Raw genomic sequence first — 19,315 nt, forward strand, 5'->3', positions numbered from 1 at the left:
TGGTGTGGCGGGATTGGGATTTCTTTAGATGTAGCATTTCTAACAGAGCTGGATCAGACATGGCTTTGTAAGTCAAGCAAAGATCGCCTCTAAGTAGATGATATGAAACAGAGAATAGCTGGAGTCATTTGAGTCTGTCAGTGTAGGACATGAGCTTAATCCCTAGGAGCCTCTTTGTAAGGTACGTCTGTGGCCTCTCCAGCTGTTGCAGGTGTCTAGTGAGGTATATGCCAAATGGGGCATTGTACTAGATGATTGGTCTAATGAGGGAAGAGTATATATATATATATATATAGAGAGAGAGAGAGAGAGAGAGAGAGAGAGAGAGAGTTGATGACCTCTTTCTTCCTGGATGCAAAACCCTTGGTAATGAGATGTACCACATAGAAGGACTTTCTGACCACAGTGGCAATGTGGTGGTTGAAGGAGAGGGTACTGTCCACCTGCATCCCCAGATCTCTTAGAACACCTTCAGAGTTCAGTGGGCTCCCATCGATGTGGTAATTAGTTGGAACTGAGTTTTTACCAAAGGGGATGACGACACTTTTTTTGGCACTAAGCTTAAGGCCATGGTTTTGTCACCAGTCATTGGTCTCAGTGAGGCCTTTCTCTAGGATATTTCCATCACTTGAGGAGTTAATAATGGCTTCCAGCTTGCAGTCATCTGCAAACTTGGTCAGCCAGAGTCCCTTTGTGTTGGCCTGGACTTTTGAGAAGTAGATGCCAAACAGGAGAGGACCCAGGACCGATCCCTGTGGGACTCCACTCATGACTGGTCAGCAGTCTGACTTGGAGTCTACTACTTTCACACTGTGTGTTCTATCTGTGAGCCAATTTGCAACCCACCTAGTAATATAGGGGTTGATGCCTAGTTCGGTGAGTTTATCAATAATTCCTGAGTGAGGAATGGTATCAAAGGCCTTGGCCAGATCGAGGTAGGCTGCATGCATTGCCTTACCTTCATCCACAGCCCTGGTGACTGACTCAAAGAAGTCAACCAGGTTGAGCAGGCATGATCTCCCATTCACAAAGCCAAATTGCATGGGGTCTAGAGTTTGAAGATTTCCTATATCTTTGTTAATCAGGTCCATAATGATGTGCTCCATAGCTTTACATATCTGACTCATCAGGCTAATGGGGCGATAATTCCCATGGTCTGTAGTTGCTCCCCCTTTATGGAGAGGGATGACTATAGCAGTGCGCCATTCAGTATGGACAAAGCCTGCAGTGAGGCTGTGACTGAACAGGGCACACAGATGTGGTGCCAGTTCATGTTGTAATTCATGTAGAACACAGCCAGGGATATTATCATGTCCCATGGAAGCTGTATTCTTGGCCTTGGACAATGCAGCTTTAACCTTGGACAATGCTGCAGTAATGCTGGGTGTCTGGCATTCTTATGGTATTGTGATTGGTCTTTTAGTGGGGGAGAGAGGGGTAAAGTTGGCACTGAATCTGTTGGTCAGTATGTTGGCAATATCTCTTGGCTCAGTATAGGAGGTACCATTGTGCAGTAACTCAGAGCAAATCTGGGTATTGCCATGGAGGTTCTTGATATCTACAAAGTATTACACATTGTATAATCTATCATGTTTTGACCATATAGGATGTTGCATATACACTGTACCATCTGAGATGTGTAATGCCATCTTTGATGAAACTGAAGTAATTATATAATATTCTACCTTCGGTACATTGTGTTACATATGGAGTTCATACAGTGCGGCATCTTTGAAGCATTGTGCAAACAGTGTAATATCTCTGGCAGTGTAGCAAATACTTTGCATTTTGTACATTTATCAAAGCAATGTTATACACTGCCCTACCAGTAATGTAATACACTCTGCTTCTTGATATGTCACTCTGCAGGCATTTCTACTAACAATAAATGGCCATTTGATAACATTTCATTTGCTTGAGAGCAACTGTTCGCATTTTTGTTGGCCTGTAGCTCATATCCTGTTAATAGAGACATAGGAATGCTATTTTGTGATCACTGCAAACTAAATTGGGGAGTTTCTCTTTTACCCACTGTTGGTGACCATAGAATTAGCAAATGTAAATAAGACAGTGTGGGTAGTGAATTCACCCCTCGGTGGGGGGTACAAGAGACTGCACCTTGCAAAATACTTGTTTTTAATGAGTGCAATTTTTTTAAGTAAGTTGTGATCTTACTTGTGACTGAGGAACTGGCTTACAAACAATTATGTGTTGTCATGTGTTATTATGATGCTAGCGGAAGCCAACATGAATTTCATAATGTGTCATCTGTGATAATGCACAGTGTGAGACCACTGGAGTTACTGCATATTGTGCCTTTGTGAAACTGTGCGCTGCGCTTACTGTTGTGCCATTGTACACTGTGCCATTCAGGATTATTGAAAGGAATGAAAATCTAGACACAGACCTCCCACACAGAGATGAAGGCTCAGTAAATTGCAGAGTGTCGTTCAGGCATGCACATTTCCATATGGGACATGATCTACATAAGTAAGAATGCAAAGGGAAACCAGAAGTTGTCTGGGACTGAGCTCAGGCTGGAACCTTTGTCTTTCATGATAGGCTTGAATGAATTAGCATCTTCCCCAAGAAAGCCAGAAGAACAGCAATCACTTACTTGCTGCTCTACTCAAAACAGATAACAGAAACAATATTTCTGGAAAAAGTGTGCATAATTCAGGAACTATTTTATACATGCACAAATACACAGATTAGAACAGCTGAGCAGATTATTAGAACAACAGACCCTTGAGGGCACTCAGTCACTGTGAAATTTGAGTACATATTTCTTTATGTACTTATCAAAATAAGACTCATCTATAAATCCCAGAGATATGCACATGTATAGATAAGAAATTATCTCTCTCTTCAGTTAAACATACCAAAACCATAAAAGGTAAAGCAGCTGATAGAGAAGTCTGTACTTAAGATGCTAATGGCATTTTTATCATGAAAGATAGAGTACAGATAACAGATTAGTAACTTAGCAATGATTTCTTAAATGTGGCATGGTATTCTATGATTAGCCCGAAAAATGGATGAATGGAATTTGCCAGTTATTTGCTACTGTACTGTAACTAATTTAACATATGTATTTAAATATGGAAACTAAAAAAGTATTGTGAACATAAACTATGAATCATTAAATTTCACTGCTAAACAGTAAATGTGACACTGACTAATTTAGCATTCACATTTTAATGTAGAAATTAAAATTAAGCAATCTGATTCTTAAAATATTATTCAGGAACTTCAAAAATTAAACAGCAAATTCATAAGGTCTCCTCAGGAAGATTTTCACATTGACTCTGCAAAGCCAGAATCACAGAAGAATTTCAGACAAGAGATGTCAATGAAGAACAATTATTATGTTGCCCATTATTTATTTTATACACCTACATATACTCTGAGTTTGTGGTTTTAATGCAGTTCCCAAAGACGTCTATATTACTTTGTTGAATGTTGACTTCAGTGAACGTCTGTTCAATAAACTTAAAACAGAGAATGTTCATTTAACCGAACATTCACATCCACAAATGGTTTACCCACGAAACAGAGTTACTTGGCCAACACTTCAAATTTACACACACTGCAGTATACCAAACCCATCCAGGTTGGGGGGGTAGTGCCCCCCACACACCCCTATTTATATATACCAACTCCGAGATCACACTACAGTAGGAAAAAGGACAAATTTCTGAACTTGACCAACTAACACCATTTCCTGTGGAAACCATTTGTAGATGTGACCATTCATTTAAATGAACATTGGCTGTTTTTTGTTCGTTGAACAAACGTTTGCTGAAGTCAATGTTTGACAAAGTAATATGAAGCCTTCCCATGGGAATGTCCCTACTTTTGAGAAAAAAACCTTCCTACCATCATCGTTCAGATGGAATGACAACACATTTTTAAGTGTAGCTGTTAAAGCCACAGTTACCACTCACCCTTCCTTAAAATAACAAGGTTCACATGCCTGCAGTCCAGGAGATTATTAGGGAGCATAGCACAAATTCCCAGTTGACAGAGTCAAACCCTATACCACTGGCAGTAGCTTGTTAACAGCTCATAGCCTTACTCTTTTGTGTTAACTGCTAGAAATAGCTATAGTAGCAATTAGGAAAAGTACATATTTAGCAAGAATAACTGTACCATATGACTGACATTAAAAATACATTGAGGGAGGCATTTAAATAAAAATTACTTTTTTAGTAATGTACTGAGTGGTTTCATTCTTAATTTATTAAAATTATATTTAGAGTAAAATGTTACAGGCAATTTGAATTATTTAGAAATCACAAGCGCATATAACTATGATTAGATGTAAGTACATCTTATTCTGTTTTTCACTACATTTTTGTAGTTTGAAGTATTTCATGAATTTCTTTTTTATGAAGGCTCCTTGGTGACAGTTCTATGTGATACTGAGGCACAAATGTGTAGCTAGAACTGATTCCTATTGAGATATTTTGGCACTTTTTTCTCAGATTGTATATGCAAACTTCCACTTTACTTTTTCAGTTTGTACATGTAGGTAGAAGTATTCACTGCAACTTAATAATCTGCTTACACTAGTCACTATTTCTATATATATATATATATATATATATATATATATATAGAGTGTAATTAGGTTCAAAATATTTAAAATGCCCAGCCTACTACATCAATAAGATCATCACAAACCTTAAGATAAGGATTTCCAAGCACTTATATTTGTCACATTGTCACTTGCAGCTTTCTTGCCAAACATAACCTAGATAACGATGGACACAGCAACTTTAATTTTCATGTTGTTACCAACCTAGATAAAACTAAACTTGATGGCAATAAAATGCATGGTTGGCAAAAAAGGAATTTAAATGGCAAATTCACTTAAATGCCTACAAGAAACTACAAGAAATCAGGACTCAAATCTGGCTACTCCACAAAGAGCATGTTTTACAGCACTGAAGAATCAAACACAACCTTTCTTACTGAGGAAGGGGGGCCAATCTCACAATCAACTTAAGAAGCATGCTCAACAAGAAGAAGGAGAACCCTAAAGGATACTACCACAGACGGAGAGAAGTGAGCACAGTTTCTGAGGAACTGATCTGTAGGGTATCCAACAAGCCAGGACATACACCTTTCTAGGTTTTATAAATTCCAATTTAGGACAGCTACCTCTAAGCACAGGTAAGCTGACTACAGGGACATGCTGGTCTCATCCAAAAGAAATTGATATACTTTATAACATTTTTAGGGTTAATGAAAAGGATACTGCATGCCCTCATTTTGTATGTTTCACCTGTCTTACTTTTCAATTAGGTTTTTAACAGTTTTTTTAAATAGTTTTTATTTCTTTAATCTTTTCTAAATATCTGTTATTTTGCTTCTTCAAGACTTCCCCTGGTATAAGCCTTATATGGTTTTAGAATCTGGTTGCTTTTAGAAATTGGCATCAACTTCTTGATGGCAACAATATTCCATCAAGGGAAGATAGGAGTGGAACACACTATTATCTTAATGTAAATCTTTGGCTTTCCACCACTACACTTGCTTCAGCATGTTAGATTCTCATCTGAATTTCCTTAACTTTTACCTGTTTCATTCATAAAGCAGATACTAAAACAAAAAAAAGAATCAAACAGGTAAAAATTCAGGAAAAAGGAGAGTTCTTTGCTGTGGAATTTTCTTTTAACCTAGAGCATAGGAAGCTTACACTCTTCATTCAAAACTGAACATCTGGTCACTGTGTTTCACACAAACTGCTACCATGCTACCATTTGGCATATCCTACTTCCACTTCTATATATATAAGTGCATATATATATATATATATATATATATATATATACACACAGACACACACACACATACACACACACACACACACACACACACACACACACACACACACACACACACACACACACACACACAGACACACACACATATGTATTTACTTACCTTTGTTGAACAGCACTAATGGTAGCATGCATAATGTCACTACCAAATGATCGACATTATTCACATTGACATGTTGCTACACAGTGAGCATCAGTCTCAGCATGTGCAAAATTTTGCAACAAAATGCATTATTTTTTTTTTTTTGCCAGGGGCAAGCCTCAACCCCCATCCCATACCCCCTGCAAATTATTTAATCAAACTCTGAGACTGCACAATTCTAAGGGAAAAGGACAAATTCCCCACCCCAAGAATCATGCCATCTTCTACTTTTGTTGACAGGTAGGGAGGGTGGCCTAATGGTTAAGGTGCTTGCCTTACAAGCACAAGAGGCAGGGTTTGAATCTCACAATGACAAATTGGCTAAGCTTAAAATGCCTCACAAGGGCAGTTAGCTTAGTACTAATCTATGAACCTATACCTGGGTCTAGGACACATGCTCGACTAGCATATGTCCAAATCACAAAACATCATAGACAAAAGAACTTAACATTGAAAAATGCTTCCATGTTTGTGTAGTTCAAGAAAAATCTATGTTTTTGTGCCCCCCCTACTTTATTATTCTCACTCCGAGATCGCACTAGAGTGAAGAAAAGGGAATTTTCCCTTACCCGCACTGTAGTCCGATCTACGAAACAGGCACACATACATGGAAGCACTTGTCGATGTTAAGTGCTTTCGTGTATGTGTGTTCGATGTTTTGTGATTCAGACATACGCTAGTCGAGCATGTGTCCGGACATACCTCTCAACATCTTACTGCAGTAGTTCTGGCAAAGATAAAAACTATTCAAAATCAGGGACACTTTTTAAATATTCCTCATATAAACTTAGAACATTGTCAGAATAACTTTTCTTTACCATGCATTTTCTGAAGGCTGTAAAGTCTAAAGTTTAAATGGCTTTCTTTATTTAATGACCCTGATCCTAAATGTTTTTCCGGAAAACATACATTTTATGATATAATGATAAAAAATATGAGATTAATAATTTGGGTATTCTGTAAAACATATAATTGATGTAAGATTTAATTAAACACAGGCTATCCAATGGAAAACTGCAGTTTTTGCTTGTAAAAACAAGTTTTTTCATCGCATGCTTTCCATACACTTTGAACATGCACCACTTTTATATATATATATATATATATATATATATATATATATATATATATATACTATGGGTACAAATTTTGCACCCATATATGCAGATTTATTCATGTTTTTTTTTGGAAGATAGATTGATATACCATGATGGAAATCAATATAAACAACTTATACATATGTGGTGTAGATTTTTAGATGACTGTTGGTGCATATGGATAGGATCTATGGAAACATGGTATGAATTTGTTGCTTACCTAAACATGAACAGCTTGGGTATTACATTTGTTGGGAAAATTCAGTCATCCAACATAGATTTTTTGGATGTGAATGTTTCCAAATTAATATATGATACAATGGCTACAAGTTTGTTTAGGAAGTCATTTACAAAAAATTCCATTTTAGATGCCAACAGCTGTCATCCAGCCCATGTTAAAAGTAATATACCAAAGGCACAATTCTTGAGACTGAGACGTTTGTGTACTACTGACCAATGCTTTGAAGAATAAGCTATTAAAATGGAGTGTAGATTCCAAAAAAGGAGATATGTTAAAGAATTGATTTCTAAAGCACATGAGTTTAGTAACAAACAGGAAAGGAAAAAGTTGTTAAGATCGGATAAAGAAAGAGTTGCAGAAAGGATGGAAACACAGAGGTTAAGATTTATTACTATTCTTGGATCAAACACATTTAAGATTAAAGGATTTATCCAGAAATATTGGGCAGTTCTGAAGCCTGATCCCTTTTTTGAGGATTTACTGGAGGAACAATGTCAGCTTGGTTATAGAAGAGGTAGAAATACATGTGAATAAATGTAAGAAAAGTTAATTTATGGGACAAATGTCCAAGAATGTAACATCAAGTGGTAGTACTTTCTGTGGAAATTATGTTTATCGTAAAGTGGTATCTAGAACCAAATCTTTCACATTGGTTAACACTATGAAAGTATTTGACATCAAGACTTTGATCACATGTAACACAGATTGGATAATATATATGGCAGTATGTAAATGGGGAGCATTTTATGTGGGACAAACGTCGAGGCCTTTTAAACAGAGAATGGATACACACATTAGTGATATAAATTGCAAAAGAGTGCGTAGTGCATTGTATAAGCACTATTTAGAATATGCAGGGGCACACATTATTTTTGTGGTTATAGCTAGAGTTCAGGGTGATGAGTTATTGATAATGAAAAAACATAAGATCTTAGATAGGAAAGAAAAAACTTGGATACTCAAATTAGGGGGATTGTACAAGCCAGGATGAAATGAAAACTTGTAACAATGTGCTTCCATGACATTAAGGTAATTATGAAAAAGTAAATAGACAAAAATAGAAAAATAAGATCACTGTGGTTTTAAATGGAGAGTATATTACTAAGGAACTATGTCACTTCCTGTATGAATTTACACTGGTGATGCCTATATGGTGAAACCGGTTTGTGTTTGTAGCTGAGCCTTATTTAGAGACATAATTTTGTGCACTGAAGAGTGTATTTGTTCACTAAGTTATTAAAAAGGTGATTTTATGGTCTTATGGTGTGTTTATTATTATGGAACATTTATTTGGAGCGAGCTGGTGCTGGGGGAATTTGGTGTGTTTATGACTGACTGTCCATGCACAGCTTCAGTTTGGGGTAAGCCACTGGTTCGTGCACCATCTATGTGGATATATATATATATATATATATATATATATATATATATATATATATATATATATATATATAAATATATATATATATATATATATATATATATGCACATATTGCACAATGGCTATCAAACTACTAATTTTAAGTGAAAACTATATAATAAAAGTCACTCTGTATCACTGTAGGAGTACAAATGCAAAGTACAGTTTTATTCTGCTGTCTTAGAAAGTAAAGTCTTGAAAAATTCAGAAAACTAATACCAACATAATGCTGAAAGTCAGTCATGAAATAGTTACCGGCATGTCATTTTATTCAAGTTTTGATGGCATCAAAATACTGCACAAACAATAAATCATGTGCTGCTCCTACTCTCTTTGTATGCCTAAACAATTAGATTCCCCCATCTATGGAATACTCTCTCTCTCTCTCTCTCCACATCAAGCAGAGTACCTATTTGCCCCTTTTTAAGCACAACCTGGATAACTGGATGGGAAACAGAAAATATACCTATGGGATTCCACCCATGTCCCTGCTGGACAGAGGCATCGGGTGCTGATTTGTCTAAACATGGGCTAAACTCTTGGCTAGGTTTATAAATGCCTCAGGGCCAATAGCCTAGTATCCTCCTATGATCATGTGATCCTATGAACCATACAGTCCTGGTACTGATAAACAAACAAAACAAATACAAAAACAAAACCATCAGGTTGTATACAGGTTACCTCTAACATATGTCTCAGTATAACCTGACATGCAGTACTGCAGGAAGTACATAAAACAAGAATTAATAGTAGTACACAACCACTAAGAATACAAAATAGCATTTTATGATATTAGAGAAAAGGAACGTGAGCAAGATGAACAATCCACCAGAATGCTAAAATAATTAGAAATCCACTTCACAACACGTAAACAAGATCAACCACTGAAAAATTTATTTTAAGCAACATAATGATCCTTTATGATATTACACAGTTATTTCACTTACTTTAGTCTCACATTTCTGTTATGAAAGTCTGTATTCTGCATTCTTACACAGGAGAATTGTAACAATACAAGGCAAGCAGTTATGTGGGTCATAAATGGTCTAGCAACAATTCATACCTATGTAGGCACGCTCTAAAGTTCTTTTTTTAAGAATATTTTTACCAGTTTAACTTATTACAATATATACACAGAAAAGAAGAAAATCAACATTACGTACTGTTAAACAATGTTAGGAATATGTAAAAAACGTAACCACCAATCCGCAGTAGTTATCTATGGCGCCAATTTTCTTTCTCTTAAAATTAGTATTCAAAACGCTCAACAGACCAAAATTAGAACAGTCAATAAAATTGTTTAAAATGTTTCACAGACGTGGACTTCAGTATGCAATCCAAGTTTATTCGTTAGCACTTTCACCAACAGGCTTCATCAGACATTTAAAACAATCAAAATTATTCCATTTAAATAGTTTAAAGAACTCATTGATTGGATGATGAATGAATGACATCACATAAATTAAAACAAAAACTTATGAATGAAAACAATAATTAATAGATATTAAAATATTAAAAACTATTTCCTTTTCCTAACAGACAGCCTTCTACTTTTTAGAACAGGTTTAAGGGGAATTTTTTCATTAAGTCCAGGGGAGACATCAGCTGGAAATCTAATCATCCATCTCACCTCACATTCCTCAGTGTGGTTGGTTATATCTCCACCTCGTGGACCTTCCCCTATTTGTTGTATCACTAAAAATACAAAGGTATGTAAAACACCCTCATGCAAACAATGTTTAGATAAAGCATTAAAAGTAGAGCCATTTCTTATATTGTATATGTGATCCATGATGCGTTCACGTAATTTCCTATTTGTTTTGCCAACATAGAACGCATCACAGGAAACACACTTGGCTAAGTATACTAAATTCCTGCTCTGGCAAGTAGTATTGGTGTGAAAATTAAATATTTCCCCTGTACGAGGATGTACAAATATATCACTGGTGTCAATCATATCACATTGTCCACAATGGCCACAAGGTTTAGTGTTAACGTCAACTTCAGTTGATTCCTGTGCAATCCTAACTAAAGGTCAATGGCAAAGCAAGCATTTCAAATTTTTCTTATTTTTAAAAGACAAGCTAGGTCGAGGTCCTATGATCGCTGCCAACCGCTCATCTAATAATAAGGTCGCCCAATATTTTTCTATAATCTGTCTAATATAAGAAACATCTGAAGTAAAGAACAAAGATAATCTTAAAAAATTATCTTTATCTTTAATATTCCTATGTTCATCATTGATATTAACATCTATATCAGAAAAATAAGGTCTTACTATGGTATCTCTTGTTGGTATAACCTCTTCAATAATTTTATCTACTTCCCTAGCTTTATATCGTCGTACCATCAGTCTATGCCTAAGATTAGAGAGTTTGTGTTCATAGCCTGACTATGATTCAAGTGTGAAGCTCTCATGCATTGACCTTTTATTACATTGTCAAATATGTATCTAGGATGCATACTCTCGCGATGCAATAATGTATTCCTAAAACACGCTTTACGATGGACTGAAGTATTGAGCATACCATTGCCCAACCTTTCAATTTGTACGTCCAAAAAAGAAATTTTAGAGCTAGAGAAATTAACTGTAAAATCTAAATAAGATGTTAATGAATTAACTGATGCTACAAATTCTAATAAACTGGACTCATCTCCCTTCCAAATAAGGAAGAGGTCATCGACAAATCGTCTATAGAAGCCCACTGACTGTTCAAATGAATTCAACTTAAAAAGTTTATCCTCTTCCCACTTAGCCATTACAATGTTGGCGTAGCTATTGGCACAAGAGGTGCCCATAGCTACGCCATCATTCTGTAGAAAGATCTCACCATTAAAAATGAAAACATTATTATGTAATACTGTCTCTAAAAAGAGACCCAAAAGGTCTATTAGTCTATGTCCCAAATTGGAATGTTTAAATAAATAGGACTGAACATTAGTAACCCCTACATTGTTGGGTATAACGGTAAATAAACTCCTTACATCAAGTGTAACCAGTAAATAACTTTCATTATCATTCAAATTTCTAGTGTAACTATAGAGATCCAATAAGAACTGTTTAGTATCTCTTAGTATACATTCATTAACGTCTACCACAGGTCTTAAGTAATGCTTTAAGAATAGCAAAAAAGGTTCAGTGACCCATCCAGCACTAGAAACAATAGGTCGTAGTGGAGGGTCAACAGGGCACTTATGAATTTTCGGTAAGCCTTGTATAACTGGCAACAAGGGATTATCAGCTTTTAAAAATTTAAACAAATTTAACTCAATATCATAATTATTCAATGATTCATCAAGCATTTGATGTATACCTATAACTCTAGTAGTTACTTCATCAGTATTAATTTGTGTATAGAATTTTTTATCACTGAACATCAACTTCATCCTAGAAACATAATCCATGGTGTCCATTATAACTATCGGGCCACCTTTATCGGCTGGTCTTACTACTACTGATGTATCATTAACTAAATCTCTCAGAGCTTTCTTTGTAAATAAGTCAAATTGCCTTTCTTTTTACATACACTATTATTTTCATTTTTATATAGATTATGTAGTTCATTCTCTACTAACCTAGAGAATGTATCAACAAGTGGTGCATCGTGGGAACATATATACTCTTAGGTTTAAAATACAGCTACCCCCTGTATCAATTGTATTACCAAAATCTAATTTCAATTGAATGTTAAGTGCAAACATTTTAACATCCAGAACTGTGTCTGTCAAATTACTATTTACAGATGGTATAAACGTGAGTCCTTTATTTAATAATTCCTCTTCATATTTATTTATAACTTTTCTAGAGAGATTATGTACTAACGATTCTCTACCCGCTCCCACATCTTTTTTAAAGTCGGGCTGGAATGGTCTCCTCCTGAGCCCTTCCATTTCTGTCTGCCCCTGCTGTACGAACGTTGCCTCCTGATCATGGAGGAATGTTCTATGGGGAAAGGGGCAGAGATGGGATTATTTACATCTCTTGGGGCCATAGAAAAATCTGAAGTAGCTGGCACTCTACTTCTTACTACTTGTTCTACAGGAGGTACATGTAAAATATCCAATCCAGTTGAATTAACATCAGCGCTAGAAGTATTATGCAAAGGTCTAGAGCCTTCTGTTCCAACATGTAACACTACGCCATTCACTTCTAAACTAGTCTGCTTGTCAACAGTGGTAGTTGTATTACCATCCCTATTATTATTTGAAACTTGATTATTATGTTGTCTAGCATTAGTAGAAGTACTATTAACATTCAAAATTAGCAACATTACTATTGCCCCTAGGCCAAGTGAAGACATTACCATTAGAAAAATCTTTAACATCCCTTGAGATTTTATTCCTCTTTCATTCTAATAACTTCTTTTCATAAATATGTACATTATCAAGTAGTCGGTCCATCCCGGACTCGACCAAAGTCTTCGAATATCTTGACAAAAATGTTAGGAATATATTAAATCATCAAGGTAATCTTATACAATTAACACATTAAGAGTCTTGGTATTTCAACAGCAACATTTCAAGACTATCAAAACTACTAAAAGTCTTAGCATGATTTATATATATTATTCTGATCACTTATTTTTCAGTCTTATATAGTATTGCTGTTAAATTAAAAAAATCTTTGAACTTAGGAACTGAGTTCAATTTCCATTTTTTTATTTGCAATAACTTTTCTAATAGCTACCAAAAGACTTCAAAATATTTTTGTTGTTTGGCTTTTACAGATACATGAAGTGGGGCATTCATTAGTATTATTTATCTACTTAAAGAACAATTAAAAGATCATGATCCTTTAAAATCATACTTATCTCTTCCCAATTTACATTTAATTGTTCACAATACATAAACATGTGTTCAATCAGCTTTTACATCTTTACTACATCACCAACAAACTGAAAAAGTCACTTTATTAGACTTATGACCGGATTCACGAAGGCTTGCATGGAGTCTAAGAGTAGAGTAAGACTCCATGCTGCCAACATGTCCGCCGAGCGATCCAGGAACAGCCAGTAGGGGAGTGCAACAGAGCTCTCAAAACAAGTCCTACACGGACAGGGCTTGGATATGCAAATTACCTCAATTGCAGGCAAAAGCTATGCAAATGAGGTAAATATGCGATCCAGGAAACCCGAACCTGTCTGAGTAGGAGTAGTGTTATTTGCAGAAATGTACTCAGTTGAAAACTGAGTACGGTTCTGTAAATAGCAAAACAGAGCCATGACAGCTCCAAAAAAAGGATGCATTTACATGAGGAAGCATGCCAATGGCCAAAAATACGGCCATTGGCAATGTTACATGATGCAAAATAAAAATAAACTAACTTTTTTTTTCATCCCGATCTCCGGGGTTTAAGCGCAGCGCCGCACAAACGCGCTGCGCCCTAAAAACCAGAAAATCAATAATGAAGATCCACAAATGTGGATTTTAATGCTAATATGAATTTACAATGCAAGTGAATGGCAGGCTGAAGACAACATGGCCACCGAGTAGAGGTTGCTAAGGGGGGAAGCTCAGTCTAAGAGATGTAACCAAGCATTAGTAGGCAATCCTATGCAAATGAGGGTTAGGATAGTGAATCGCAAGTTTACATAGCAAATGAGCACAGTCAGTGGAGCATAGGAGTGGGATAAGGGGAGTAACAGAGTAGAGGATAGGTGAATTCACGAGGGGGGTATGTATGAAAGAAGTGAAGCTCATTGGAGCAGAGTGGCATGTGTCAGCTGTCATTTACACATCATTGAAAGAGGTGTGTCAACAGGTAGGCTAGGTAAAGGCAAGAAATTGAAGGTGTATGCCGTGGATAACACCAAAGTTTCTTGCTGAGCATGTATGCGCACGGGTGCGCGCCTGTAAACCGGAGTAGGACTGTGAGCAAGCGTGTAAGCGTGAGTGCATGCGTTTCAGCCGGAGTAGGCATGTATAAGGCTGTCTAAAGAGTTGTAAGCATGTTTGCCCTGGTGTGCACGCGTTTTAACAAGAATAAGCAAGTTTTAGTCCGTGTAAGCATGTGTGCGCGCGTGTGAGCTGGTGTGAGTGTGTTTGCGCTTGTGTGTGCGGCGCTCCCCCCCCCCCCAGAGGAAACAGAAAGAAAAAAGGAAGCACAACAAATAGTAGGAAGCTACCAGGGAGTACTAGCAGAGCTAGCAGGTGAAAACAATCAGAATCAGGCAATTACACAGGCAGTGCATTAGCCCAGCACTTAAAACTCTGCAAACAACAGTCCATTATGTTTCTCTCAAGAGACACTGCAACACTGCAGTAAGCTAATAGAAGTGAAAACTGAAAAATATTTACTGAGACAAAGAAATATTAGGGGCTGCCATTGCTGTTATAAGGCGACATATGCAACATGCTGAGGGTGGTGACAATGCAAATGCTGCTGGACAACCCACATTGAGGAGACGGAGAAGAGTGTACAGGCCCAGGGTAACCTACCAGGGGCTACATGAGCTGGAGATAGTGGAGCGCTATAGAGTGGACAGAGACCTCTTGCAGCAAATTGTTGAGCTGTGCAGGCCACGCCTCACACCCAGAACCAACAGAGGGGAACCCATCCCAGTGGAAACCAAGGTATGTGTTGGCCTAAGAATATTAGCAACAGGTACCTTCCAGAGACCAACTGGTGATATGATGGGGATATCACAGACATCAGCATCCAGGATACTGCACCAGTTCCTGGATGCCATGTCAGCACATGTCCGTGATCATGTATATTTCCCCAATTCCCGTGAGGTATTGGCCAGCAATATGCGTCTCTTCCAGCAAATAGCGGAATACCCTGAGGTAGTGGGTGCAATAGACTGCACACACATATGCATCAAAGCACCAGCTGGTGAGCGGGGTAGCATCTACTTCAACCGCAAGGGCTTCCCCTCCATCAACTGCCAGGTCATGTGTGATGCCCAGGGCATAATACTGAATGTGTGTGCTGGCTGCCCTGGAAGCTACCATGATTCCCATATCTGGCATCTGACGCAGCTGTACCAGACATTTGCCAACAGGGACATCCCACATGGTCACCTAGTGGGGGATGCTGGCTATGCACTGGAGCCGTGGCTGATGACACCCATCAGAAATGCACACACACCTGAACAGGAATGCCATAATGAGGCACACGCACAAACACGAAATGTAATCGAGTGTGTGTTTGGGCTGCTCAAGTCATGGTTCCGGTGCCTGGACACATCTGGTGGAGCCTTGCAGTACTCACCAACTACATGTACCCAAATTGTCATGGTATGTGCTATGCTACATAATATGATCCTGCGAAAACAGCTGCAGCAGGACCAGCATAGGCCCGGACCAAACATCCTCCAACCATTGCCAAGGCCATCACAGGCAGAGCGTGACTCGGAGGAGGAACAACCTGATCCTGCCCCAGTAGGCAGAAGGATGTATGCCCAGTATGCTTTGGCCTTGGCAAAGAGGAAACGTATAGCACATACACTGGCTCAGTAGGAACTCTGGAAATGACACCTCTCTCTGACTCGCACATATAGTAAAAGGGATGCCTAAGTTGACACTACCTGCTTTCAAACATGTATAGGGAGTGTAGTATGTGCATCCAATATAGGCAGCCCTGCAGCACCACCACCTGAGGCATGATTGCCATGTGTTAAGCAATATAACGCAGTGCTAAACAGCATTTACCACCATGCAGTATATGTAAACAAAATCACACACACCAACTAGCACAACTGTGGTCAATGTTGAGTAATATTGGGCAACGTCCAGCAATGCTGGTTAATATTGAGCAATGTCGGACAAGCTTGGTCTAAGTAGGGCATAGCTGAACAAAAGCCAACATGCTCATATTTGCTCTACTGGCCCTTAAGCAGTCTGGTCTGCTCTGTATGAAAATATAAAGCAGTGATGGGCCTCGAACCCAGGATACTGTGCACTATAGTCATAGTACTGAACCACTAAACCATGCCAGTATTGTAGTGATCAGCCTGTATGAAGAAATGTTGATAAGTCTATGCAAAGTATGTCATGGAAACCCTGCAGGCACAGCATAATCCCTGTTGAGTTATGACACAAAGGTGAGTCCTGCAGTAAAAATAGAACCTGACTTTCAACACACACAGTATAAATGTTAATACTGGTCATGTTCACACACATCAACAAATGTAGTGGACCTCAGACAGCAACATACTGAAAGGTCACACTGGGCATGCTCACACACTTGAATAAATGAGACAAATGTCAGGCAACAAAACACTGACAGTCTGAACTGGGCATGCTCACACACTTAGGCCATATCTGAGTACAGCAGTGGGCCACACATATCTGGCAGTTGCATGTGTTAACCCAGGAACCTCTCACTATTCAGCAATCCACCCTGTGCACACAGTTATATGACAACAGACACATATATAATATAGTGGAACCCTGTCATAATCAAATATGTTCTGCAGATGCCTAAGTTGTTCATAGAAAGTGGGAAAGCAAAGACGATAAAAACCTGCAATCAGTATCATCAATAAACATTGTGCATCCCGAACATTATCATAGGTTCAGAGGTTAATACTAGGCTATCTGCCCTAGGGCATGTACAAGCCTAGCCAGAGTGTGTTTGGCTTTCACAACCCTGTTAGATTAGTAGACTGTGCCTGTGAATAGTAGGTCACACAAGATAGCCCATTTACGTTTAGACTATTGTGCCTCTGTCTAGCAGGGACCCAGAAGATATCCCAGGGGTAAACATACGATCACCCATCCACTTGTCAAGATGTCTCCTGTAGGTGGTCAGTGGGTGGCTCTGCCTATGCGAAACCGGGATTACATTCCGGAGTGAGTGGAGCCTCTGGGATAAGAATCTGTCCCTCGAGCACGTCTTAGTAACATCTGTGCTGAGGTATATGTCCCTGGTATGTGTAGCTCTAAGGGAGTCGGATATCCTGAGGTGGAGCATGTCCATTAATTCTGGGTTGAATATTTCCGTAAACAACAGGCACACATAACATCCGAGTAAGCGGTAAGCGACTGAGTAGAGCTGGAGTTACTGTATCCGAACTGTGCAGGGCATCCATGTGAGTCCCTAGATCTGCTTGTTGAGGAACTTTTGTGGCCATTACAGTTGCTGCAGGTATCGAGTAAGGTACATCCCAAATGTGGCATTGTAACCAAGCATGGTTGTGATGACTATAGGGGCACAATGACCTCACTTGATCTAGATGTGAAACCATATGGGATAAGGTGGGCTATATAGAAGGTCTGTCTAACCACTTTGGCAACGTGATTGTTAAAGGCGAGAGTGCGAACAAGTCATGTCCCCAAACCCCTAGCAACTCCTACCATATGTAATGGATTACTACCTATGTGGTAATGTGTGGGCATGTTGTTATTCCCAAAGGGGATGACTATGCAACTAATGGCATTTAGCTGTAGGCCATGGCTCAGGCACCAGTCATCCATCTCTGTGAGACCCTGTTTGAGTATGCATGTGCCAGCTGGAGAGTTGATTATGGCACCCATTTTTCAGTCATCTGCGAACATGGGCAGCCATATTCCTCCTGTGTTAGCCTGTATGTCAGACAAATATATACTGAACAAGAGTGTTCCCAGGACTGAGCCTTGTGGGATGCCACATGTAACTGGTGTATAGTCAGACATGGCACCTGCAATACTGACCATGTGGGTGCTATCCCTGATCCAGGTAGCAATCCATCGTGTGAGATATGTGTTGATATCGACGCTGGTGAGCCTATGCATAATGGCCGAGTGGGGTATTGTGTTGAAGGGTTTTTCAAGGTCCAGGTAGGCTGTGTGGATAACCGCCCCTACGTCGATTGACCTGTTAACTGTTTAAAGAATACAAACAGGTTCAAGATGCAAAATCTGCCCACAACAACGCTGAAATGTGTAGGACACCGTGTCTGTAGGTTCCCGATGTCTATGTGTATGAGTCCCATGACAATACGCTCCATAGCTTTGCAGAACAGGCTAGTTAGGCTTATAGGGCAATATTGTCTGTGGTCCATTGTGGCACCAACTCTGTGGAGCAGGACAGCTGTCGCTGTACGCCATTCCTTGGGTACATATCCTGTAGTAACTCTGATATTGAACAGTGACTTAATGTGAGGGTTACGTCTGTCATGAAGCTCGTGTAAGATGCAGGCCAGGACACCGTCTGGTCCCATTGATGCTGTGTTGTCTGCTTTGGGGAGGGCAGCACTCACCTTGCTTATTTGTGATGTCAGGGAGGTTACACTCTGTTGGGATGGACAGTTGCTCCTTAGGGGGGATGGGGGGGAGACATCTGCACTGAACCTGTTTGCCAGGATGTTGGCAATGTCAGTGGGTTCAAGGTATGTTTAGTCAGTATGCAGTAACTCACAGCATATCAGTGAGTGTCCACCCAGGTTCCTGACATAACTGAAGAAGGCCTTGTGATTGTCCTACGTGTCTGGTGCAATTGTCCATTAGAAGTGGGCCTTAGATAAATTCATGAGTGATCGTAGCTGTCTGCTAGTACAGATCACAGATGCCTTCCCTGTCTGGGATTGTGCTCTATCATGTAGTAGCTTCCTCCTTTCGTTGTATAGCTTATTAATGGCCGGG

The sequence above is a fragment of the Protopterus annectens genome, chromosome 4.part1 (assembly GCF_019279795.1).
Source record: "Protopterus annectens isolate FY-2018-M chromosome 4.part1, PAN1.0, whole genome shotgun sequence".
NCBI classification, from domain to species: Eukaryota; Metazoa; Chordata; order Ceratodontiformes; family Protopteridae; genus Protopterus; species Protopterus annectens.